At 40.1% G+C, this 25,910-nt stretch overlaps 1 pseudogene; it reads left to right on the plus strand.

The window, feature by feature from the left end:
• Positions 1–4,756: 4,756 nt before the first annotated feature.
• Positions 4,757–20,377, plus strand: LOC114279230 (uncharacterized; annotated as a pseudogene).
• The last annotated feature ends 5,533 nt before the right edge of the window (positions 20,378–25,910 follow it).

The raw sequence follows: 25,910 nt of genomic DNA on the forward strand, positions 1-25,910 counted from the left end.
GTTTAAGAAATGAGTGTTGGAATTGTGAAGAGTGAGGTCTCTGATACAGTAATGGGGCTTTCTTTGTAAAGAGATGAGGTGTGTTTGGTTTTATTTGGATTGCTGTAATGGTGGAATTGTAGAAAGTGTTGATAATAGTGATAATGATGAAGATGAAGATGAAAATTATGAATATACAGAGGAGGATGTGTGTGAACATTTTATTTTATTTTATTTTTTGTTGAGAGATTGAGATTTTTGAATTTATGATTCTGTTATTGTCATTGATTTTAATTTTTTGTTATTGAATTTCAATGCAGCAATGCTTTTTTGAGATTAATAGTGTGTCTGATATACAAATGATGTAAATGTTCATATTATTAATCAGTGTTAATATTCATTTTAATTTGAATTGAAAATTTGTTATTGTGTTGTCAATTAGTGTTAATATTATTCACAAACCAATATAATATTGAATAGTGAATATGTTTTCACTGGGTTCATTACCACTGTGACAAGGTAATATTAAGGTTCACATCAGCATTGCATCAACTTACATAACCACAAACCTCAACTTTCATTTTGAATACAAACATGATGTGAATATTCACACTAAAACATATGAATGTAAAGGTTCACATGAATTCTGGAATATAGATAACGACATTATGATTTCAACGTGTTAATTACTAACATGGAATGGTGATATTAAAGTTCACATCAAAATTGCATTGCTCACAAATTACATTAAGCCAATAATTATGTGTACACAATTGTCAAGCAGCTGACAACAATGTAAAGGTTTTGTGTGGGTGCTTTTCCAACCACACTGCCCGCTTAGTAATCAACTGGAGAGCACCAGCAGAATAGATGGCTTCAGCTAACCTGTAACAGAAAGAAAAGCCTCCGGCGGTGGCTCTTCCACCCGGGGGCACTCCGACGATCAAGTCAGTATATCTCTCAAAGATAATCAAGTGCTAAACTTATTGCTCAAAACATAAATTGCGTACCTTAGACCCACGGGGGTGCCTTTCTTTTATAGTTTACCCAATCCAAGTCCCACTAGAACCCTGACTTCTATGGACTCCAATTCAATTCTGACTTTGGACTCTTCAAGAGATAAAGATAAACTCCCTAAGAGTTTTATCCTTATCTTGGCTAAGTCTTCTCTTTACTCTAGGACTCTTGTCCCTTATCTGCTTATCTCGGATTCTGATATCTTCGGAGATCACCTCGGCCTCGCCAAAGATAACATCGGCGTAACTACCACGATAGGTGGCACCTCGGCTGACACGTCGGCGTCACCATGCCACGTGTTGATACTCAGAAAATATATCCCCACAACTGCCCCCTAGGTTCTATTACCTCGGCATTCTGAGGTGATGGAACCTATATCGATATCTCTTTCTATACATTGGCTTACAAACTCTTCAGCCGAGATCATTTATTTCAAGCCGACATGTTCTCCTCGGAGAACAAGAATTCCAGTGAACCTTTTCATATGAGTGAGCTGTCATGCATTATTTACTCAACCGTTTCTTTCACGCGTCTTTACCTTATTGGGTCATGTTTGTGACGCGCCTATAAACCACGTTTTTTCTGCGCACGCCGCCTGACGTATGCGCTACTCCAGGCGCATTGATTACCTTTTGCCGCCGTTTTTGGTTTTTGACAAAACTCTTCCTTTCTTTCTCCGTTTCTTTACTTTTGCATTCGATTTACCTGCTCTCTCTCTCTCTACACTTTCTCCCAAATCCGCCATTGCTCTAGCTTCAAGCTCTGCAACTATTCCCTTTCTTCTTTTTGGTGAAGCTTTCGCTGCCCTGTCACTTTTGCAATCATTATCCGACTTCGGCAGCCCTCACATCGGCTTCATTTTTTCTGGTAAGCAACTGTTCCTTCTTGACTGTTTCTAGAACCTCCCGTTATTACTGCTTTGCTCAAATATCTATCTTGTGAATCATTTATCTGAATGTGTTTATTCTTTGATTTGGCCCTTGCCCATATCTTGAACACACGCACCGTTGCACCACTTTACTGCATTTTTGCCACTGTTCTTGGCTCCATAGTTCTTGTTTTCTTTATGCTTTTGAGAACCCCACTTCTGTTCTTCATTCTAAAACTGCGTTCTGGTTTCTTGTTTCCTGTGTTGTTTTCCAGATCTCTGCCTTGAATTTTTGCTTTCAATCTTTGCCTTCATAGATTTAGGTTTTGGATTTGTCTATAGAACCTATCAATTCTTAGGAAAAACTGAAACAATCCTTACCAGCATATACCAAGGGTTTCGTCGAGGTCCCGATAATCCCTTAAGAGCACCTTCTTTCTGAAACCTAGCCCTTTGACTTTAGGCCGACGTTATGGATATGTGGAGACATAGGGTAGATACCCTGACCAAACTTGAGTATTTTAGGCAGGAGTTCTCCGTCCCTGCCGATGTCCACCTGAGACTGGCTGGAGATGATGACTCCATCATGCCTACCGAAAATGTCATGCCCGTCCCTATTGTAGCCTTTACTGAGTGCGGACTCCGGCTTCCACTTAACATCCTTTTTCGTGAGATTCTGCATTATTATAAGTTGAATCCTATGCAACTTGCCATAAACTCTTATCGAGTGATTTTTGGTATCATCGCCTTGGCTAGACAAGAAAACGTTAGAATCACCCTAGCCGATATTCAGTATTGTTACACCATGTGCCCCCTTAACCTAAAGGAAAAAGGCTACGTCTATTACCTCAAGCCGAGGTCCACTGAATTCAAAATCGTAGCCGACCTTCCAGACTCTAACAAGGGGGTTGGAGATGATTATGTTATCACTTCGGGAAACTGGGAGTTTGGTGCAGACGAGGACGCCCATCTCTACCCTCTTCCCCGATCAATTAAAGAGGGCAAGGGTAAGAGCCCAGTGTCAATACTCAGTTCTTTCTGTTCAAGTCTTCAATATTTTATCTGTTTCTAATGTCTGTTTCTTCTTGCAGACGTTCGCAAGCTAGCGAAAGACTTTCGCCAATCTTACGTTCTTAGCAAGGACCTGAGAAAGCTCCTGGACTTGCCTGTCCACAAAAGAAAAGCACCTCTTCTTCTAAACTTTGTTCCCACATACAAATCCACTCTGCCCGACGTCCCGAAGAAGAAAAAGAAGAGTCTTTCTCCACCTTCTGCCACAACTCTTCCCACTGTTTCCACATCACGAGCAGACCAAGGATCCACTTCTGACCCGGCTGATCTGCCATCTACTTCAGCCCCATACTTAATCCCAATACCAGAAAGAAAACGTCGGCGACGACTTGTCAAAACTGCTGAAATGGGTCGCCCGAAGCCTGTTGCTGTAGATCTCTTAGCCGACCTACCTGCCAACGTTGATGCTGTTCTGACTCAATCCATGCCCCCACCAAAGCCAAAAAGAATAAAAAAGGCTCAGCCCAAGGCCAAAGCCACTGAGGTTGAGGCTGAGGATGCTCTGCTAGGGGTGGGCAACGGTTTATCCGAACCGCTCAAACCGCCCAACCCACCCAACCCGCATATAAATGGGCAGTTTCGCAAACATAATGCGGGCGGATGCGGTTTAAAATATGACAAATTTGCGGGTTGCGGGCGGGTCGCGGGTTAAAACCGCAACCAGCAAAAACCGTCCGCACTTTAATTAGTATTATTATTATTATTTTTTATATACCAACTTTGTAACTTTAACAGGAGCACCATTATGTTCTCTATGACACTAGGATCCTTATTTTTAAGTATTTCTCAACTTTCTTAATGTCATAGAATTATCAAGTCCTAAACTTGGTTTCTTATATGATTTTCATTGATGACTCATCCACTTTTTCCTAATAAAATTTTTCTTCTGCTGATCGATGAAGCTTCTAGTTTGATTATTGATTACTGAATTGACAATTCTAATTGAGTGCAACCTTTAATACATTGATATACATTTTTTTCATGACAAAAATGCTAGTGATATTAAATTTTTATTTGTAAACTCATCAGAAAATTGTTATCAAATGATCACAAATATATAAAATGAATCTAATGCTTAAATTCGATGGGAAAAAAAAAACTTAAAAATTAATTTTTAAAGAAAAAAGTGTAAACCGCAAACCGCTCGCAACCGCCCGCACATCTACAAACCCTATCCGCACAAACCGCAAACCGCACTGCGGGCGGTTGCGGGTTGACTTTTTCCTAAACCGCATAGATGCGGGCGGGTCAAAACCGAACCGCAAACCGCATAAAACCGATCCGCGAACACCCCTATGCTCTGCCCATCTCACAATTGGCTGAGAGTAAAAAAAGTGCTTCTGCTTCTGCCAAAAGGTCTGCTGAGGCCCAACCATCAGAGTCCACCCAATCAAAGAAGCTGAGGTCATCGTCTGCGACGACCTCGGGTTCCAGAATACCAAAAGTCCCCTAGACACCAGAGACCACTCTAGAGGATAAGCCTGTCCTTGCCAGTGACAGCGCCGATGATATAAACGTCGGCGTGGCACTCAGTACTGCTCTACTCCTCCCAGGCGATCTTGAGCGGAATGCCAAGATGAGTGAGTATGAGATCTACGCCTTTATGCTGCAACGCTCTGTCCAAGTAAGTGCCTTTGTGCTGAAATTTGTTTTCTCTCTTACTTTGTAAAATCTTGTAACAATTTGTGCCTTGTGTTCTTTCAGGCCATCCAACATGCCCACTTTCTCTCCATGCAAGCTTTTGAAAATCGGCAAATATTGGCTGACATGAAGAGGGAGGTTTCTGCCCTGAAAAAGGAGAACAAAACTCTCGAATCAAAGATGAAAAAACTGGAGGACCAAGCTGAGGCCGCCACCAAAGCCCAAAGTCTAGCCGAGGAAAAAGCCGAATCTGCCGAAGCCATTAAGAAGGTTGCTGAGGCCGAGAAGAGAGAGGCCGAGGTAAAAAAGGCCCAAGCCGAAAAAAAGCTTCAGGAGGCCTTAGTTACCAAAGATTCTGAGATTAAGGAGGCTGACGAGAAGGCTTATGCTCAAGAAATGGCCGACGTCACTGAGAAGTACAAACTGCAACTTAGGCAGGCATGCAACAGGGGCTTCTCCCTTGGTTGGATGGCCCTTGCCAAAAAGCTCAACATCCCAGATGACTCGCCATTGCGCAAGGCTGATGATATCCCTCTGCCATTCCCTCTCCCTCCTCCTCCAAGTCATCCTGAAGAAGAATCCGAATCTGAGTCTGGAGATGTGGAGGGGGGTGAGGAGAAGGGTTTAATAAGAAAATCCAAGGAGGTTGTTGGGGCTAAGTCTCCTTCTCTGAATGAGTAGGTCCTGGACCTGACTCAAGATAATGATGGTGATGAAGTTATCAAGGAGGCTACCCCGAAGCAGGGTTCATCCGACATTCCTCAAATCGGCAAGAGCGTTGATGAAACCCTTGCCGAGATCGACGCTGAGATTGCTGCAGATGAGAAAGCCGAGGTATCTCTTCAGGAGACTTCTGAGGTTCAGATCCAGCCAGTTGCTGATGCTGAAAAGTTTTAACTTTCATGTCTTTTCTTTTGCACCCTTGTACTTTGTTTTGTTTTCTGGACAATGTAAGCTTCCTTTCATGGCCGATGTGCCTTTCTTTGTTACTTCGAAACAATTTACTTCTGGTAGGCCGTAGTGCCTTCTTTTGTACACAACTGCAACTGTTTTTCTATGGATGCTTTAATCTTTTAATTTCTCTTGATTTGCTTCTGCATAGTTCTATACTTAGAATATTTTGTATGCCTTTCATATTTTGCCACCTTTGTGCAATCTTCTCGGGGTTACATATCTCGGGTATAATAACTACAAGCTTTACTTCGGCAAGATACTGACCTGCAAACTTTTCATAAATTTCAACAAGTGTAAGACATATACTATTCAATGTCAACTTTGCGAACGTTTCTCAATGTTTCAATCAAGTGTTTAGACAGTGATCTTAGTCTAACCTACTTGTAAATTGCTACCAATTTCAACAAGTGTTATCATATACTGTAAACTTTTCTCAAGTTATAACAAGTGTTTAAGTAATGATCTACTTGTAAATTGCTACAAATTTCAACAAGTGTTTAAACAATATACTTAGCTTTTACCTCAACCTGCAAATTGCTGCAAATTTCAACAGATGATCACATGTCGGCTTAACATTATCTTGTAAATTGCTACAAATTTCAACAAGTGTTAAGCATCTTCTTTGGTTGGACCAACCTGTAGATTGCTATGAGTGTGCAAACTATAACCTCGGCTTCACTTCGATTTGTAAATTGCTACAAATTTCAACAAGAGAAGATAAGGGATAATCTCGGCTTAACTTCAATTTGTAAATTGCTACAAATTTCAACAAGTGAAGATAAGGAATCAGCTTAACTCCAACTTGTAAATTGCTACAAATTTCAACAAGTGAAGATAAGGAATAATCTCGGCTTAACTTCGACTTGTAAATTGCTACAAATTTCAACAAGTGAAGATAAGGAATCAGCTTAACTCCAACTTGTAAATTGCTACAAATTTCAACAAGTGAAGATAAGGAATAATCTCGGCTTAACTTCGACTTGTAAATTGCTACAAATTTTAACAAGTGAAGATAAGGAATCAGCTTAACTCCAACTTGTAAATTGCTACAAATTTCAACAAGTGAATTAAGGAATAATCTCGGCTTAACTTCGACTTGTAAATTGCTACAAATTTCAACAAGTGAAGATAAGGAATCAGCTTAACTCCAACTTGTAAATTGCTACAAATTTCAACAAGTGAATTAAGGAATAATCTCGACTTAACTTCGACTTGTAAATTACTACAAATTTCAACAAGTGAATTAAGTGTCTCTGTCTTCTCTCTGCCCCCGATGTGAACCTGAGTTCTACTTGGGTTCTCATTATTCATGTCTTCGAAAACACCAATATGTAACTTTATCAATCATATGTGTTTTAAAGAAAAGGGAAAAAATTTTATTGATGACATCGGCCAAAAATAATGCATATCTAATGATAGAAGAATTTCAAATTACAAGTGTTCCAAGGTCTTGGCAGTGCTTTGCCCTCATTATCTTTAAGCCGATAAGCTCCATTGCCTAATACCGAAGTAATTCTGTAGGGTCCTTCCCAGTTTGGGCCAAGCTTGCCCTCTCTGGGATCTTTCTTGTTGCCGACGACTTTTCTCAAGACTAGGTCACCGACTTGAAAATCTCTTGGATTGACCTTCTTGTTGTAAGCTCTAGCAAGCTGTTGCTGGTATACTGCGAGCTGAATTGCAGCTTTCTCTCTTCGTTCTTCCAAAAGATCCAGATCTCGGGCTAAGAGTATGTCATTGGTGCCATTCTCTACTCCCTGGGTTCTGATCCCTGGGATGCCGATCTCTAATGGGATGACTGCTTCTATGCCATAAGCCATGGCGAAGGGGGATTCCCCTGTTGATCTTCTCGGCGTAGTCCGATATGACCAAAGTACGTTGGGCAACTCGTCTACCCACTTTCCTTTTGCTGCCTGCAGCCTCTTCTTTATTCCATCCACAATTACTTTGTTGGATGCTTCTGCTTGCCCATTACTTTGGGGAAAACTTGGTGTTGAAAAGTAATTCTTGATCTTGAATTTCGCACAAAAGTTCTTGATCAGTTTGCTGTCAAACTGTGTTCTGTTGTCGACAACTATTGCTCTTGGAATCCCAAATCTGGTGATGATGTTTCTCCATATAAAGTTCTTGACGTCTACATCTCGGATTTTGGCAAGAGGTTCTGCCTCTATCCACTTCGTAAAGTAATCTGTTGCTACCAGCAAGTATTTTCTCTGCCCAGTTGCCTGGGGAAGTTGCCCAACAAGATCCATGCCCCATTGGGCAAACGGCCAAGGGCTGGATACTGGGTTCAGGTCAACAGCTGGCTGATGTATCAAAGGTGCAAACCTTTGGCATTGTTCACACTTCTTCACGTAGGCTTCAGCATCCTTTTGCATGTAGGGCCACCAATACCCCTGGGTAATGGCCCTGTGGGCTAATGATCTGCCCCCAGCGTGGCTTCCACAAATCCTTTCATGAATCTCGTATAGAAAATCTTCAACCTACAAAGGGTGTACGCACCTTAAAAGGGGTCCAGTGAAGGACCTTCTGCAGAGATGGCCTCTGCTGTCAGACTGAATCTGGCCGACTTCAATCTGATTTTATGTGCTTTCTTATGGTCTCCTGGCAGCTTTCCCTCTTTTAGGTATGCAACGATTGCATCCATCCAGCTTGGTCCCAAGTCCACGCACATTGCTTCTTGCTCTGTGCTCTGCGGTTCTATGCTCGGGGCCGACATATAGTCGATCATAATTGTCCTTGTTTTTCCAGTCTGTATTGAACTTGCCAGGTTAGCCAACGCGTTGGCGTGAGTGTTGTCATCTCGGCTAACTTGGAGTAGTCGACAGTTCTGAAATAGGGCTGCCAATCTAATAACCTCTTTTGCATATGCCGACATCCTTTCGTCCCTGGCTACAAATTCTCCTGTTGACCGGTTAACAATAAGCTGTGAATCACAAAAAACTATTACCTCATCTGCTTCTGCTGCTGCTGCCAGTTTTAGTCCCACAATTAATGCTTCGTATTCCGCTTCATTGTTTGAGGCCTTGAACCCCAAACGGATGGACTGTTCTATTATTTCTCCATTTGGAGATATCAGCAGTACTCCTGCTCCCGCACCTTGTCGGTTCGAACTTCCATCGACGAACAGTCTGAATGAATTGCCGACGTAAATACTGCAGGGTCTGAGTTTTTCCTTCTTTTGCTCTTTTGCCCTAGGCTGGGATTCTCCTTGCTTGCTTGGACAATGCTCATCCTGGCTCAACGGAGCCCGATGTTCGATGGTTTCAGGCGTGAATTCTGCCACGAAGTCGGCCAAAACTTGGCCCTTTATTGCTGTTCTCGGCTTGAACGCCAGGTCATACTGGCCCAGGGCTACTGTCCATCTTGCTATCCTTCCTGTTAAGTCTCCTTGTTGCAACAAGGACTTCAGTGGGTGCTCTGTTAGGACCACAATCTTGTGCGCCTGAAAGTAATGGTTCAACTTCTTTGAAGCCATTACTAAGGCTAGCATTAATTTCTCCAGTGATAGATACCTTGTTTCTGCATCGGCCAAGGTTTTACTTATATAATAAACAGCCTTTTGCTCCCCTTTTTTCCACTCGGATTAGTACTGCACTGACTGGGTGTTCTGAAACTGCCAAGTACAAAAACAGTTTTTCCCCTGGTTCTGGATTGGAAAGAACCGGGGTTGTGGTCAAGTACTTCTTCAGGTCGATCAAAGCGGCTTCGCATTCTTCTGTCCACAGGAAGTCTGTGGCTTTTTTCACCAGGTTGAAGAAGGGTCTACACTTATTTGAGCTTCTGCTGATGAATCTGTTTAGGGCTGCGGCCCTTCCAGTAAGCGTCTGAACCTGTTTTACCGACGTCGGGCTCGTCAGCTCTAGGATGGCCTTGATTTGGTCTGGGCTGGCCTCAATGCCCTTTCTTGTTACCATATACCCTAAAAACTTACCTGATCCAACTCCAAACGCGCACTTTGATGCGTTGAGTCGGAGCCGGTATGTTTTGAGTATATCAAAGACCTCTTTTAGGTCGGCAAGATGACCTTTAGATTCCTTGGTCTTCACGACCATGTCATCGATGTAGACTTCTACCATTTTGCCAATCAAGTGCTTGAACATCTTTGTTACTAACCTTTGGTAAGTTGCTCCTGCGTTTTTCAACTCAAAAGGCATTACCTTGTAACAATACAGGCCTTTAGGGGTGATGAACGCGGTCTTCTCCTCGTCTGGATGGTACATGGCAATCTGGTGGTACCCCCTATATGCATCCAGAAAACTCATCCTTTCATGCCCTGAAGTAGCATCTACTAGCTGGTCAATCTTGGGCAGAGGAAAGCTGTCTTTGGGGCAGGCTTTGTTGAGGCTGGTAAAGTCTACACAGACCCTCCATTTGCCGTTCTTCTTCTTCACCACTACTGTGTTAGACAGCCATATCGGGTAGTGAACTTCTCGGATGGCCCTAGCTTCCAGAAGTCTGTCTACTTCTTCTTCTACTGCTTCGACGTGCATCAACGTGGGTCTTCTGGCTCGTTGAATCACAGGTTTTGCCGATCTGTCGACATTCAGTCTGTGGCAAGTGACCTCGGGGTCAATGCCAGGCATTTCGTAAGGTGTCCAGGTGAACACCTCAATGTTGGTTCTTAGAAAAGTTTCCAACTCTTTCTTCTCCTCTTCGGCTAAGCCTGAACCGAGAAGAAAGAAGCGTTCTTCATCCCCATCCTGGACGAGGATTTTCTTTAGCACCTCTTCGCTCTTTTCGGCTGGTTCTTTGCCGACGTCTTCTAGGACTTCCACGTCTTCATCTTCAATTTATGCCTTCTTTGGCTCTCGTACGCAGCAGGTAGACTTCATTACTGCCATGGAGTAATTTTTTGCCTGCAGTTGATCTCCTCTGATTTCTTCAATCCCATGCTCTGTTGGGAACCGCAGTAGTTGATGCAACGTTGAGGGAACTGCCCCCGTTGCATGCAACCATGGCCTTCCCAAGATGATGTTATATAGCGAGGGTGTGTCAATCACCATAAATTTTGTTTTGATCTTCTTAGTACCAGCTTGTACTTCCACGCTTGCTACGCCCAGTGGCCACGTCGGTGTTCCATTGAAGCCGACCATCGGGTTGCTAGATTGTTCCAGGTCGTCAGGATGAAGGTCCAGCTCCTTGTAACATCTGACATACATGATATCGCAAGAGCTGCCTTGATCAATCAGGATGCGCTTCACTTGGCACTCCCCAACCTGGAGGGATACTACCAGGGCATCGTTGTGCGGATGCTGGACCATCTCTAGGTCAGCTTCAGTGAAGGCTATCATTGGTCCTCGGTACTCTTCAGGCCGAGGTCTTTTGTGTCCGACCTGGTTCACGTGTTGCAGGTGTTTTACTATTTGGGTTTCTCCCCGAATGTCGCTTTCGTTCACCTTTGAGTGGATTACATTAACCACCCGTGGTCCTCCTGCCTGTGGTTGCTGTGCTGGGGGTGGTGGTGCTGCTGGTGCTTGAGGCAATCTTGCCTGTTCTTCCCTTGTCCTGGCTTCATCGACCAGGTCCCTCAGAAGGCCTTGTCTTACCAGGTCTTCTAAGTGTGCTTTTAAGGCTCTGCAACCCTGAGTTGGGTGTCCTTCTTCATTGTGGTAAGCACAGCGCCTACCAACATTTCTTCCCATAAATTCCCCTGGTGCTCTTGCTGGTGCCCTGAAATAGGGTTGGTTTCGTATTTGATCCAGGACTTTATGTATTGGGATTCGGAACACCGTCGTCACTGCCTGTTTACCTCTCAATTCAGTTTCTTGTTTGGTCGGCCCGTTGTTACCTCGGCCTCGCTTCGGCGAGCCGTTTCCCTTCTCCTGCTTTAACTCTTTGTTTCCCGACGTATCTCCATCGGCTCTGGCGTACTTCTCGATTCTCGCCATGAGTTCTTCCATGCTTTTTGGCAATGTTTTTGCCAAAGACTTCCGTAGTGGGCAGTCATCTTTCAGGCCATTCTTGAAAGACACAACCGCCACTTCTTGGTTGCATTCGGGTATTCGATTGAACACCTCGTAGTACCTCTTCGCGTAGGCCCTAAGGCCTTCTTCCTTGGTGATTCTTAAAGCCATCAGAGCGTCGACCCTCAAGGGCTGTAGTTTGTTCATCACAAACCTGGCCACAAACATCTCGGCCAGGCTTTCCCACGTCTTTACGCTTCCCTTCGGTAGTTTATGGAACCAATCGGATGCGATCTCCCCGAAGGATGAGGGGAATACTTTGCAAAGCAACGGCTCGTTCCCACTATATAATGCTATTGAATTCAGGGATAGTCCGACATGAAAGTTGAGATCTGACTTACCATCATAAATTTAGAACCTCGGCATACTGAATCTCTTTGGCGCTTCAAATTTGTCCAGTTCCACCGAGAATGGTGTTCTCGGCTTAACTGGGGAAGTCACCTCGGCTTCAACATTCTGCTGCCTCCTTTTGAGGTAATCCCTCAAGTCTTCTTTACTCCTACCTGGAGCTCGGCTATCTCTGGACTTCAATCTTTTTGGCACACTACTTTCGGCCTCGTGGTGGACCCATTTCGATCTTTCTCCATAGGTTGTGTCAAAGCAGAGTGCTTGCCCTTGAACATGCCGATGTTCTTTGGGCCCCGGATCCTTCATGTGATGTGTCCCTCGGGACTCTTCTTGCCTCGGCTCCTCTCGTCTGACTTCCCTGGAAGGTCGGTGAGAGTGTCTTCCGCTCCTGGTGTGCTGAGGGGCTTCAGGGATTGTTTTCCTTCCTCCCTTCTAGGTATTAATTGCTGGCATCGGCGTATCTTGCAGCGGGTATCGTGGCTGCATAACATTGTTCTGCATCATGAAGTTGACGACCGACTGAAGGTCTGCCAGCTTGTTTGCCAAGTCTTTCACTTCCTCGTCCCTTCGTAGGCACCTATCCCCCCATACCTGAAGGTTATCTTCGTTATAATACTTGCTTTGGTCTGTCCTCTTCGAAGTGTCGTTCTCATGGCCGACGTCTTTCTCTCCGTGGCCCTGGCCATGAGTTTCTGTATTGTGGTTGTCTCCTTCAACGTCAAGGTTAATTGGTCTGCCACTCCCAGCAGGAGTGTCGCCCCCAATGTTTTCCCTCTGTCCGTCACTGGCCATCTATTCTTCTAAGTTCCCACAGACGACGCCAAATTGTGTGGGTGCTTTTCCGACCACACTGCCCGCTTAGTAATCAACTGGAGAGCACCGGCAGAATAGATGGCTTCAGCTAACCTGTAACAGAAAGAAAAGGCTCCGGCGGTGGCTCTTCCACCCGGGGGCACTCCGACGATCAAGTCAGTATATCTCTCAAAGATAATCAAGTGCTAAACTTATTGCTCAAAACATAAATTGCGTACCTTAGACCCACGGGGGTGCCTCTCTTTTATAGTATACCCAATCCAAGTCCCACTAGAACCCTGACTTCTATGGACTCCAATTCAATTCTGACTTTGGACTCTTCAAGAGATAAAGATAAACTCCCTAAGAGTTTTATCCTTATCTTGGCTAAGTCTTCTCTTTACTCTAGGACTCTTGTCCCTTATCCGCTTATCTCGGATCCCGATATCTTCGGAGATCACCTCGGCCTCGCCAAAGATAACATCGGCGTAACTACCACGATACGTGGCACCTCAGCTGACACGTCGGCGTCACCATGCCACGTGTTGGTACTCAGAAAATATATCCCCACAGGTTTACATTGATTTTTTAATCTGTAAAAATACGACTACATCAACATTGCATTAACCACAAGTCATCATTTTTGGTGTGTACACAAACATGAAGTATACATTATGCACAATCAGATTATTGATGTAAATGTTAATATCACAAATAAAACATCAAATGAATTAATTTAGTCACATTAAGCCAATGGTTATGTGTACATAATTAGAAAATAACATAAACCAATATGAATATTAACATTGACTTTCTAGTAGCAAATATTATGACAGCATACCATTGTATTTTATTTAGCACAATCAAATTTAACTAATTATGATTCTTTTGTCTAATGTATTCTAATATTTACAAAATCACAAAGGATATGGAATTTATATTCATATTTTTCTCGCCGATGTAAAATGTGTCTTTGGATGCCTTGTACTAGCATGCATACGATGACATCATTGAACTTCATGCATTTGTCGAGGTCAACTTTACCAATTCTCAGCACATTAAACAACTGCCAAAATGGTGTTTCCTTCAAACAATCCAGTTGAGGATCCGAGAACTTGGTGCTCATCATTAGTTTCACAAACCCAATGATGTTAGATTGGAAGTTGACTTTTTTCATGTTGACTTTTCGAGGAGGCTGGCTATTTGTTCAAATTTGTTTTTGACGTAGAACTGTTCTCTTTTTATTTTGCCATGAAATCTATGAGCAACATCTGTTTATTCAATTAGAAACAAATTTACTGTTAATGGTCACAAATGGTAAATAATAACAAGTACAAACTATATGTGCTGTGAATAGTGGAATGATGTGACCATGGTTGCATTAAGCAAAACCATGATATGAATATTCACATGAACACAGTACAACATAGGATAAAACAATAAAAGTCAAATACATGGTGTGAACATTCACATTGATCATATATCATGTCATTAGTTCATGTGTTTGAAAAATGAACAAAATTTTGGGAGTTCGAATCATTTGATCATAATCAACAACACCAACAAGGACAACAATCAAAAAATACAACTATTAAACTAACACAATGTATACATGATGTTAATGTTTACATCATTACATTATATATTTGACTGTGAATGTTCACAGTCAAATATATAATGTGAATATTCACATAGACCGTATTTCATGCCACTTTTTATTTTTTATGAAAAATAAAAGAAAAATTAGAGATTCAAATTATTTGATTACCATCAACAATCAACAACATCAATAAGACCAACATTCCCAAAAGGGGAAAAAATAACTACAATATTACGAAATAATAGCACATTACAACCAATCAACAGGAATGATGGCCACATGATGCAAATGTTCACATCAGTTCATTGCAAACAATGTAAAGGGAAAACACAACAACAATAATATCAAATGGTTGTTTTGGAATTCACATTGAACCAAAAAGAGGGGGGGAAGAATAGTGTGAATATTCACATGGACCGTATTTCATGCCACCATTAACAATCAATAACACCAACAAGGCCAACATTCACAAAAGGGGAAAAAAATAACTATAATATTACGAAATAATAGCACATTACAACCAATCAACAAGAATGATGGCCACATGATGCAAATGTTCACATCAGTTCATTACAATCAAATATAAAGGGGAAACACAATAACGATAATATCAAATAGTTGTTTTGAAATTCACATTAAACCAAAAAGAGAAGGGAAGGATAATGTGAATATTTACATTGACCATATTTCAAGCCACTATTAATAATCAATAACACCAACAGGCCAACATTCACAAAAGGGGAAAAAATAACTACAATTTTACAAAATAATATCATATTACAACTAATTAACAAGAATGATGACCACATGATGTAAATGTTCACATCAGTTCATTGTAATCAAACGTAAAAGGAGGAACATAACAACGACATTTATCAAATAGTTGTTTTGGAATTCAGATTGAACCAAAAAGAAGGGGGAATGATGGGTGCTTACATTTGTTCCTCATTTTGGTCGATTATACACATCGACCGATGTAAACTTTCATAGAGTTGTGTCTTCAAATCGTTGGCAATGAATGAACGACGGTTAGATGATGGGATGTTGGTGAGATTGAATCGATGTAAACTTCCGCAGCAGTGAATCGTCTCTTTGGCCTACGTTTCCAATCGCCGACAATGACTCGATGATAGTGGAATGACGGTAGGATAGTAAACGGCACGATGTAAAACCTAGGATCTGGAATAGGTGACTAACCCTAGGGTTTGAGAGAGATGACAATGAGTGTTTTGGGAAGGAGAGATTTTCTGTGTGAAATATGGAATGATGAAAGTGAAGTGTTTTGATGGGTTTGATTTCAGGAATGGAAATACGTATGTGAGGGCTTGGGACTATTTGGTCTTATTACATTGATTAGAACCTAATGGAATATTCAAAAACATTTTGGGTTGGATGGAATAGAACTCTTAGAAAGATGATTTACTAAAAAAGCTCCCTATTTTTATTTTAACATTAATTTATCCATGATTTTTCAAAATATAAACTTGCATACTGTTCCACAATTAATATAAACAAACACAATATCTAATACATAAACATATTGTTCAATATATAGCAAGTATAAAACTCCCATCAAACAAACATTTTATTTTTTCTTCTCTTGTTTCTGAAGAGACTTAGGACAGTTTGCAATACATTTTCTCAATGTGCTAGTTCCATTTGCACTAACCCAAGCATAAGAAGCTTTACAATGGTTACATTTAACACTTGTAGCAGTCTTACTCTTTTCTTTATATGGTTTACTTTAAATTACATACGGTCCAGATCAGTTTTAATTTAGAAATCCAATCTGGAAATAATCCGTGAAAAATGGATTCATATTTTTTCAATTCAAAATCGAATCACGGATTCAAAAAATCTATCAAAATCTATAGGATTATACTGGACCAATTCATATTGTGAATTTTTTGAATTCCTTGCACAACCCTATTAATGGTATCCCTTGGCTTCTTTTTTTTTTTTCCCCTAAGTGATCTTAGACACATTAATAAAATATATAATTTAAAATTAAATTAAAATATAATCAAAATATTACGTGCTTTTGAAAGGACAACTTTTTTGTCCAATCTAAATTATGTGAGAGAAGCATATTTTATTCTATTTTTAAATGACACACACTGTAAAATAATGTCATTTTGCTTTAACTTTAAACTGCTGTATCATTATAATAAAATCATTGTGGAGAGATCATGATAGTAGATTTTGATCTTTTTAGGAGAGTTGTTACATATGATCATAACTATTCATCGTTTTTTATACTTATAATGCTTTTTAAATAAAAAAAAAAATCTCAGAATCTCAAAAAAATTGTTCAGAATTCATCTATAAATTTTGTTGTGTGATTTAAATTTAATTATGTATAATGAAGTACACACTTGAAATAAATCTTCACTATCCAATACTCTTTTTTGGATATTTTTTAAATAAATATTCTGAAATTTTACAACTTTGTTTTAAACATGACAAGATTTACATATTTTTATTGGATACACATGAAAGATTAATTTTTGTTTTTTTTGTTTTTTATTTTTATTTTTTTGTAAAATATACCAAGTTTGATGACAAAAGTCATTTACATGAGTTTCACACTATTTATTTTACATTCGTGTTTTGTTGTATAATTTATTATTATTATTATTATTATTATTATTATTATTATTTTATTCTTACCATTATTTTTCCTAGTTTGGTTGGGGGATTTGAGGAAGGATTTGGAAAGAGAATGAAAAATGAAGATAAAATATAAATAAAATATACTTATTTTACACACCTTTTCCCTTTCATTTTTTAAAATTATTTCCGAATCTCACAATCAAATACAGCATAAATGTACACACAATTTATAAATAATTAAGAAGGTATGAAAGTAGGAGGAAGAGAGTTGACAAAATCACCAGGAATCCTATGTGCTATATTCACAAACTTTCACAAGCTTGAGGAGATCCGGCATCAATGAGTGATAGCATTTATGAGCAAGCTATATCATTCACAAAGTGTTTTCCATATCTAATATCCCCCAATACAATACCATACCTTCTTACACACTTCAACCAACCAACCAACCAAACAAACAAACATCTTGTTAGAATGTGTCCCACATCGCTTAGAGTTGCCCCATATGTGCCAGTTATAAGGCTCTAGTTTCCCTCTCCTTAATACCATACCTTCTTCGCTTTACCGACAGGCGGTAGCCTTACCTTGGCCACCTGTCGGACCTCAACCTATTCTGCTGTCATGTTTTCCTTTCAATATCGCTTCGTGGCAATCTCTTCCTCTATCCGCTGGTTTATTCCTACCCCAAATATCTCTATCATATATATATATATATATATATTTTTTTTTTACTCTTAATACAATTTTTTTTCCTCCACTCTATCTTTATCTCTGCTTCAACCTCAAATTGGTTTCTATTTTCAAACCTATTTGAGTTTGAGGGGGGTATTATACCTATATCATGGTGAATATGGTTATACACCATGCAAACCATCTAGCCGCCTCCTTGGCGCACAATCTAAGCCACACTCTCTGGTGCACAACCCAAGCCGCTCTTCTTTGGCTCACAATCCAAGCCGCTTTCTCTGGCGCACCACCAAACTCGCCTCCTGGCGCGCACCATTGCCTTCTGGCGTACTCAGTTATCTGTTGCCATTATCGTTCAACACCACGCCATAAGTTATGTGTGTGCCACGCTTGTTGGTTCAACATCCAGTCTCTACAATGGTCCGACATGACCCCGTAAACTGTCCCGACATTGATTCTGGTTAGCTCTTACAACGGTGCGGCATGACCCCATAAATTGTCCTGACATTGATTCCGGTTAGCTCCCACATTAGTCCAGTATGACCCCTTTAAACTGTCCTGGCGTTAGTTCTAGCCAATTCCTACAATGGTCTGACACGACCATAAACTGTCTCTCGGCATTAGTTCCAGCCAATTTCTATATCATTTCAACACGACCTTAAATTGTCCTGACATTAGTTTCAGCCAGTTCTTACAATGGTCCGATACGACGATAAACTGTCTCCCGACATTAGTTCCGGCCTCTGATCTATTTCAAGCACCCTTGCGCTCCCGTTCGGATTTTGCAATCTATTTGCCTTTTATTTTATTTAGTTTTATTTTATGTTTTAGTTTCTCTCTCCAAACTCAAGATGTTTATCCTCCTTGAGTTTGAGAGGGGATGTTAATGTATATATGGTATATATTCCTACATATATTAGGTATTGATTTTTTAGATATATTAGGTATTGCCATAGTTAGGTCTCTTATAGGATATTCTTTCTCATAGTTAGATTTCTAGCAGAATACTCTTTCTCAGCCTATATATACAGGCCTACTAATACATTCAATACAATACATATTTTCTTTTCTCTCTCTCTACTATTCTAACATGATGTAGGTATAATACATCTAATAAAACAACTATCTTCACACTCAAAACAAGCAAAGCAAAGGTCTTAAAACACCACACCTACCACAAGCCCTCTTCTTCTTCACCTCATTTATTCTCCACAACATGTTTAACCATCCTCACCATAACTCTCCTCACCGCTTCCATTTACTTTTTCACCCTTCTCCTCCACCACTCCCCAGACCACCTCTCTCACCTCCCCCCCTTCTCTCAAGCCCAATGTACCGACAATCTCCGAGACGCTAAATTTCTATGGAACAAGCTCTGTTTTGGTCGAGCCATTACCAAGCTCAAGCTCAAGCTCGCAGTCTTCTCCAAAACATGCCTTGTCTGCCCAAACCTTGGCGGCATGGAACGACACACTTCGACTCTCTTCAACGCTCTCACCGTTAGAGGCCACGAAATCCATGTCTTCACAGCAACATCCGATAGAAGGCCACATAATGACATTTACAAATGCAATCTTCACTTTCATTTCATAGCTTACGATCACGGGTCGGTGAATTGTTCGCTGGCATTTGATGTATTTCACACAGAGAATTTGCTTGGTGAGTTTGATTATGTGCATACCGAGAGTGTTTGGTTGCCTCATTGGAGGGCGAAAACGGTGCCGAATGTGGCTGTGACTTGCATGGGATTTGGTATGAGATTATGCACTCCATGTTGCTTCAGGAGCTGTTGTGGAACCCAAATGGGCATTTGCCGAAGCTAATGACTAAGCTTCAAGAAGCTATGCCGAGGCTTATGGAAGAGATTGGGTTCTTTATTAGCTATACCTAACACATTTGTATAAGCAACAGTGCAGGTAATGTTGGAGATGTTTCGAAATATCAGTGATATTACCAATTCAAAAATTTTACTCAGAATTTTATTTAGAAATATCAATTTATGACTTAAATCCATTTTTCAATAAGATTTCTATTAAAATGTCTTTTAAGCTCGTGAATTGGAGTCGGGACTTAGATTGGGAAATGATTTGTGTTTGTATCTCTTAAGATGACTTTTATTAATCAAAAACTATCTTGTTATTTTTATTTTTCCCAACAGCTGAGGCTCTAGTTAACATCTACCACCTTCCCCAAAGAAATGTCCATGTCATCCTCAACGATGTCTCGACGATACAAAATTTGTGCATGACCTAGAATCTGGTGCAAAATTTGCAGGTGACATTGGGTTCCAACCAATGTGACTCTCGTGATGGGGGTTGAAGGGTGGTGGATGAGGGACAAGGGCCACCCACTGCTCTACGAAGCCTTTTCGCTCATAACAAAGCGCTACCAAGGTGTATTTTTGATAGTACTAGGGTTGAAATCACCCCGGGACCCTGGGGCAGAAGGTACACTGAATTAGGCCCTAGTGTGAAGATTTTGGGCTCGTTAGAGCCTACAGAGCTTTCTGAAATCTACAACGCCCTCGGTGTGTTTGTGAATCCAATATTGAGGCCTTATGGTCTTGATTTAACATTGATTGAGCCAATGCATTGTGGGAAGCCAATTTTGGTCCCAAATTTTCCAAGCATTATGGGGACTCTAGTTTTGAATGAAGGGTTTGGGTACACATTCTCACCCAATGTGAAGTCATTTGTTGAAGCACTTGAATCGGCGATTAAAGATGGGAAAGAGGTTTTGAAGAGGAAAGGGTTGGTGTGTAAGGAACGTGCAGTTTCAATGTTCACAGCGGCTAAAATGGCTTCAGCTTATGAACAAGGATCCTCTAGAGTGATTTTTTCCTAAAGTTTCCTAGAGTGTTACATTGTGTGGTTGAGATTTACTGGCAAGTCACATCAATTTTTCTGATGTGACTTGCCAGTAAATCTCAACCACACAATATAGTACTCTAGGAAACTTTAGAGAAATTTCACTCTAGAGGATCCTTGGTGTCAGCTTATGAGAGGTTTTTTTTCTGTGTATGAAGAACTGTAGGTACTGTTAGTACCCTCGTCCCACAGACTGTTGAAAGTTAAGTTGTGTTTGAAATATTTTTTGTATTGATAATGAAAACTGGAAAGGCTACTCAATTACAGTGTTATTTCAACTAATATCTCTCAACTGGAAATAATAGACACAATGTGTGTTTTTTTCTTTTTTTTTTTCTTTTTCCCTGCTCTGTATGGAACTCTGTTTGGTTGAAGGCAACGAAGATGAACAAGTCTTTCTGACACTAAAAATTTTTGTTAATAGAAATAGTCTGCAAGTGTATAGTTTTCATCTTTCTAATTGCAATATGATCTGTTTACATTAAGAAAGCGTCGTGCTACTTAGGCCCTAGGAAGCATAGATACGGGTACGAGATACAGATACGATACGATACGGATATGGCGATACGACAAAACCTAAAAAAATAGGATAAGATACGTTTGTGAAAAATATATTTTTTAAAATTATTAATAGTAAGTTACACATAAGCTAAAGAACGTTGAGAAACCACACTATAATTTTATAATGCAAAATACTAACCTTTAAGAAATTTGTATTAATTTAAGCAAGTAGCTTTTTTACTTTTTAAATTTTTAATAAGTCTTGCAAATATTTCATTTCAATATCAAGTTTAATATATTTATATTACAATAATAGAACAATTCACAACTTGTCCCTAGACTTTTTCCTTTGACACTAGTGAAAAATATTATATTCAAGTTTACTTGCTTATTTATTTATTGATATTTAATTTTATCATTGTTATATTCCCTTGTTAATTCTTACTTTCTATGTAGTTATAGGGGACATGCATGAAATAATTAGGATACATCAATTTGATAAATTCTATTATTTAACTACTATGCTCTTCTTATCGAAGAACTTAATAAAGTATTAGAAAAATATTCTTATATTTATACTTGCAATTATATTATATTATATTACTATACAAGAAATGTTACAATTCTAATTTCATAAAACATGTAAACATGACTTGGAGTATCCAATACTCCAAAATTAATGAAAAAATAATTAAGAAGTATCTGATACTTTTAATAAGTATCTGATACGTATCCGCAAGTATCTAAGGAGTATCAATATCCAACACGGATACGATACGGATACGTCACCCTATTTGAAGTATCTGTGCTTCATAGCTTAGGCCGACCTACATTTGACTAAATTCTCCTAAATTACGTGTATTTATAATCTATACAGTAATAACTTCTCAAAACATTGGTGGAATTGTTTCATTTATGAATTGACATATTTTGAATTAGTTATGAAAAATAAATTCATTTTATTTGTGACCCCATTTGAAAACTTTCTTAGAAAGAGGCAGGGGCTCCTATATGAGTTTATATGTTGGAGAAATCCCCATCTTAGCAATGGAAGAATCACCTAAAACAGATCACTACAAGAAAGAACAGCCCCCACACCACTGGTTTTACGTAACGAGAAGCTTCCCGGTAACAAATGTGACATCTAGGGAGAGATGGTACATAAATAGGACACATACGTTGGGAGTTAGAGTTGAAAATGTCATAAATTTAGTCGACAAAAGGGGTTCGGGGGCGAAAATGGAAAACAGCCCCCGAACCACTGTTTTTACGTAATGAGAAGCTTCCCGGTGACAAATGTGACATGTAGGGACATACGGTGCATAAATAGGACACCTACGTTGGGAGTTATAGTTGAAAATGTCATAAACTTAGTCGAAAAAAGGGGTTTAGGGGGCGAAAATGGAAAACAGCCCCTGAACCACTGTTTTTACGTAACGGGAAGCTTCCCAGTGACAAATGTGACATGTAGGGACAGACGGTACGTAAATAGGACACCTATGTTGGGAGTTAGAGTTGAAAATGTTATACTAATTTAGTCGAGAAAAGGGGTTCGGTGACAACCCTCACCTCTGATTAGTACTAATCGATGATTAAGCATGATAAGTAATTGAACAGACTGAAATTCTGAACTGAATGCATGAATATGTTGCTTGATTGCATTTTCTATCTGTTTGTCATAAATTGATCTGTTCATGTTTTTAGTTTCGAATTGCGAATTGAAGGCCTTATCGGCGACCGATTCAGAAATTGTTTGGTATTTTATGCTAATTAGACTTTATGTGATTTTATGGTAGATTTAATTTGAAATTGATTTGGTATGATTAAATTAGATTAAATAAAGTTAAAATACATCAACTTGAATTAATTGCATTTTTGCCACTTAGTGGACCACTTTAGAAGCATTGTAGGAGTGTAGTTCATACCAATTGATGCATCTTTACTTCAGCCACTTCCTAGGCCAAAAATGTGAGAGAGAGCTAGAGAGTTAGGAGAAAACTTGAGTTCATCAAATTTAGCTTGGGAACTGGAAGAAATTGAAGAGAGATTGCATAATTGAGCTTCTATACCTAAAATTGAAGACCTAAGGTAGGATATTTACATTCTTGTTTATGAATTCAAGTCATTTCTTGCATGATTCATGGAGGAATAGGAGCTTGAGGTCAAGAATTAAATTAAAGTGTTGAATTGTGAGCTAATTCATGCATGCATGTTCATATTCTTGCATTTTGAGGTTGTTTTGCATGAATTTCTTCCGTGTATGTGTATATTTTGAATGTAGTCCATGAATTCACCATGTTCTTAAGCTTAATCTTGCATTTGGCCAAGTTTTAGAGCACTTAATTCATAAGAGTTCTTGCATGTTATGTTTTTACATAGTTCATGAGAGTTTCTTTGAAATTATGTTCAATTGACTTACCTTTGGGCTTGATTTTACAAAATTGATCTTCAAAACATGTTGTAGTGTGAGTTTTCAAGTGTTTTCTAGAAAATGGGGCCAAAAGGTTGAGTTTTGATGTGTTGAATGCTTGGTTTGAGCTTGGGAGGCAAATTTGGAAATCCCAGATTTTGGCTTCCACGCTCGAGCGATCGTCTTTTGTTCAGAGCTCCGCTCGAGCGAAGGAATGCTCGCTCGAGCATAGATTGCAAGCTCTCAGGTTTTTGGTGCACACAGATGCACGCTTGAGCGATGAGACCTACGCTCGAGCGAAGGATGTGTCTCACGCTCGAGCGAGCATCGAGTAGAGATTTTCAAAATCCAGCACTTTTTGCATTTTTACAGACCGCTCGAGCGAGGAAGTCCACGCTCGAGCGACCCCTCTGTTTTGGAAAGCTCGCTCGAGCGTAGAAAGCCATGCTCAAGCGAGACCCCTGTTTTTTGAAAAATTCTAAAAAGTATTTTAAAGTACATCTTTGCATCCTCATTCTATCCTAGGCATTCCTAAGCCTAGTTTAAGGCATCTTAATGAGGATATTAATATAGAACCACACCGAGTCAAGATAGGGACTAAGTTGTTGATTCCCAAGTGTGTAACTTAGTATGTGTTCGTTCTGTAACTGTGTAGGGTTGGCATCCGAGGACGCTCATTAGCTGCTTATAGCCCAGTGCTCTATGAGTAACAAGGTTGTAAAGATATGTTCAATTATGAATATTTTCTGAATGATCAACTGTTCTGCTTACTGAAACATTATTGTTTAATGAATGAATGTTTGTCCTATTTGTAAACTGTATTCGTGGCATCCATAGTAATTTACTGTTACTGTACTGTTACTGCTACTGTCACAGAGATCTCTATCGGTGGAACCACTACTGTTTACTGTTATGATGGCCATCAACTGACTGTTCGGTCTGTTAAAACCTACTGTACTGCTTGTTATTAAATGTACCACATATGACTGCTATGGTTTCTAAGCGACTGATATGACTGTTTATTTACTGAAAGGACATTCATTCTTAACCTCTTTACATAACTGTTATTCACTGGGCTTTAGCTCACTGTTTATATTTATATGTAGGTGTCCAGGCACCGGATCGGAGTTAAGAGCGTTGGGTTAACTCCCTTTTTGTCAAGCCAACCATTGTGCCTCATTTCGAGGTTCCAAGTCTGACCGAGCTAAGGTTGTTTTAGGGTATCTCAGTTTCACCCTTCCGTCTCTGTTTTGTAATACTGTTTAAGCCTTGTACTGTACTGTGCTAATTAGGGATTTGGTCCCTAACCTGAATGTTTGTACATATGGTGTATATATGTTTTGCTTATGAATGTGAATATGTTCGGAAAAGTCTTTTTACATACAGAATGTCACAGCTCATTGGATATCTTTTATTACTGTTTTGGTTTCCGCCAGCCCCTGTACTCTGCGTTACTGTCTTTACAGTTAAGCAGGCCTTCGGTAATCACGGATTACTGGCCGGTTACGGTGCTAAACCCATAGGGGCGGGTTTGGGTCATGACAATTCGGTGGGTGAAAATGCAAAACAGCCCCCGAACACTGTTTTACCGTAATGTGAAGCTTCCCAATGCCAAATGTGACATGTAGGGACAGACACATAAATGTGACACCTACGTTGGGAGTTAGAGTTTAAAATGTCATTAATTTAGTAGAGAAAAGGGGTTCGGGGGCGAAAATGCAAAACAGCCCCCGAACCATTGTTTTTATATAACGAGAAGCTTCCCACTGACAAATGTGACATATAAGGACATACGGTACGTAAATAGCACACCTACGTTGGGAGTTAGAGTTGAAAATGTCATAAATGTAGTCGAAAAAAAGGGGTTCGGGGGACGAAAGTGGAAAACAGCCCCCGCACGACAGTTTTTACATAACGGGAAGCTTCCCGGTGACAAATGTGACATCTAGGGAGAGGCGGTATGTAAATAGGACACATACGTTGGGAGTTAGAGTTGAAAATGTCATAAACTTAGTCGACAAAAGGGGTTCGGGGGGCGAAAATGGAAAACAGCCCCCGAACCACTGTTTTTACGTAACGGGAAGCTTCCCGGTGACAAATGTGACGTGTAGGGATAGACGATACGTAAATAGGACACCTACGTTGGTAGTTAGAGTTGAAAATGTCATAAATTTAGTCGAAAAAAGGGGTTTGGGGGGCGAAAAAGGAAAACAGCCTTCGAACCACTGTTTTACGTAACGAGAAGCTTCCCAGCGACAAATGTGACATGTAGGGACAGACGGTACGTAAATAGGACACCTACGTTAGGAGTTAGAGTTGAAAATGTTATACTGGTTTAGTCGAGAAAAGGGGTTCGGGAGGTGAAAATGCAAAACAGTCCCCGAACCACTGTTTTAACATAACGTGAAGCTTCCCGGTGCCAAATGTGACATGTAGGGATAGACGGTACATAAATAGGACATCTACGTTAGGAGTTAGAGTTTAAAATGTCATTAATTTAGTCGACAAAAGGGGTTCGGGGGGTGAAAATGAAAAACAGCCCCCAAACCATTATTTTAACATAACGGGAAGCTTCATGGAGGTCACAAAAGCATAAGCA

Source organism: Camellia sinensis, chromosome 8, assembly GCF_055761805.1.
Source record: "Camellia sinensis isolate YWXY chromosome 8, ASM5576180v1, whole genome shotgun sequence".
NCBI classification, from domain to species: domain Eukaryota; kingdom Viridiplantae; phylum Streptophyta; class Magnoliopsida; order Ericales; family Theaceae; genus Camellia; species Camellia sinensis.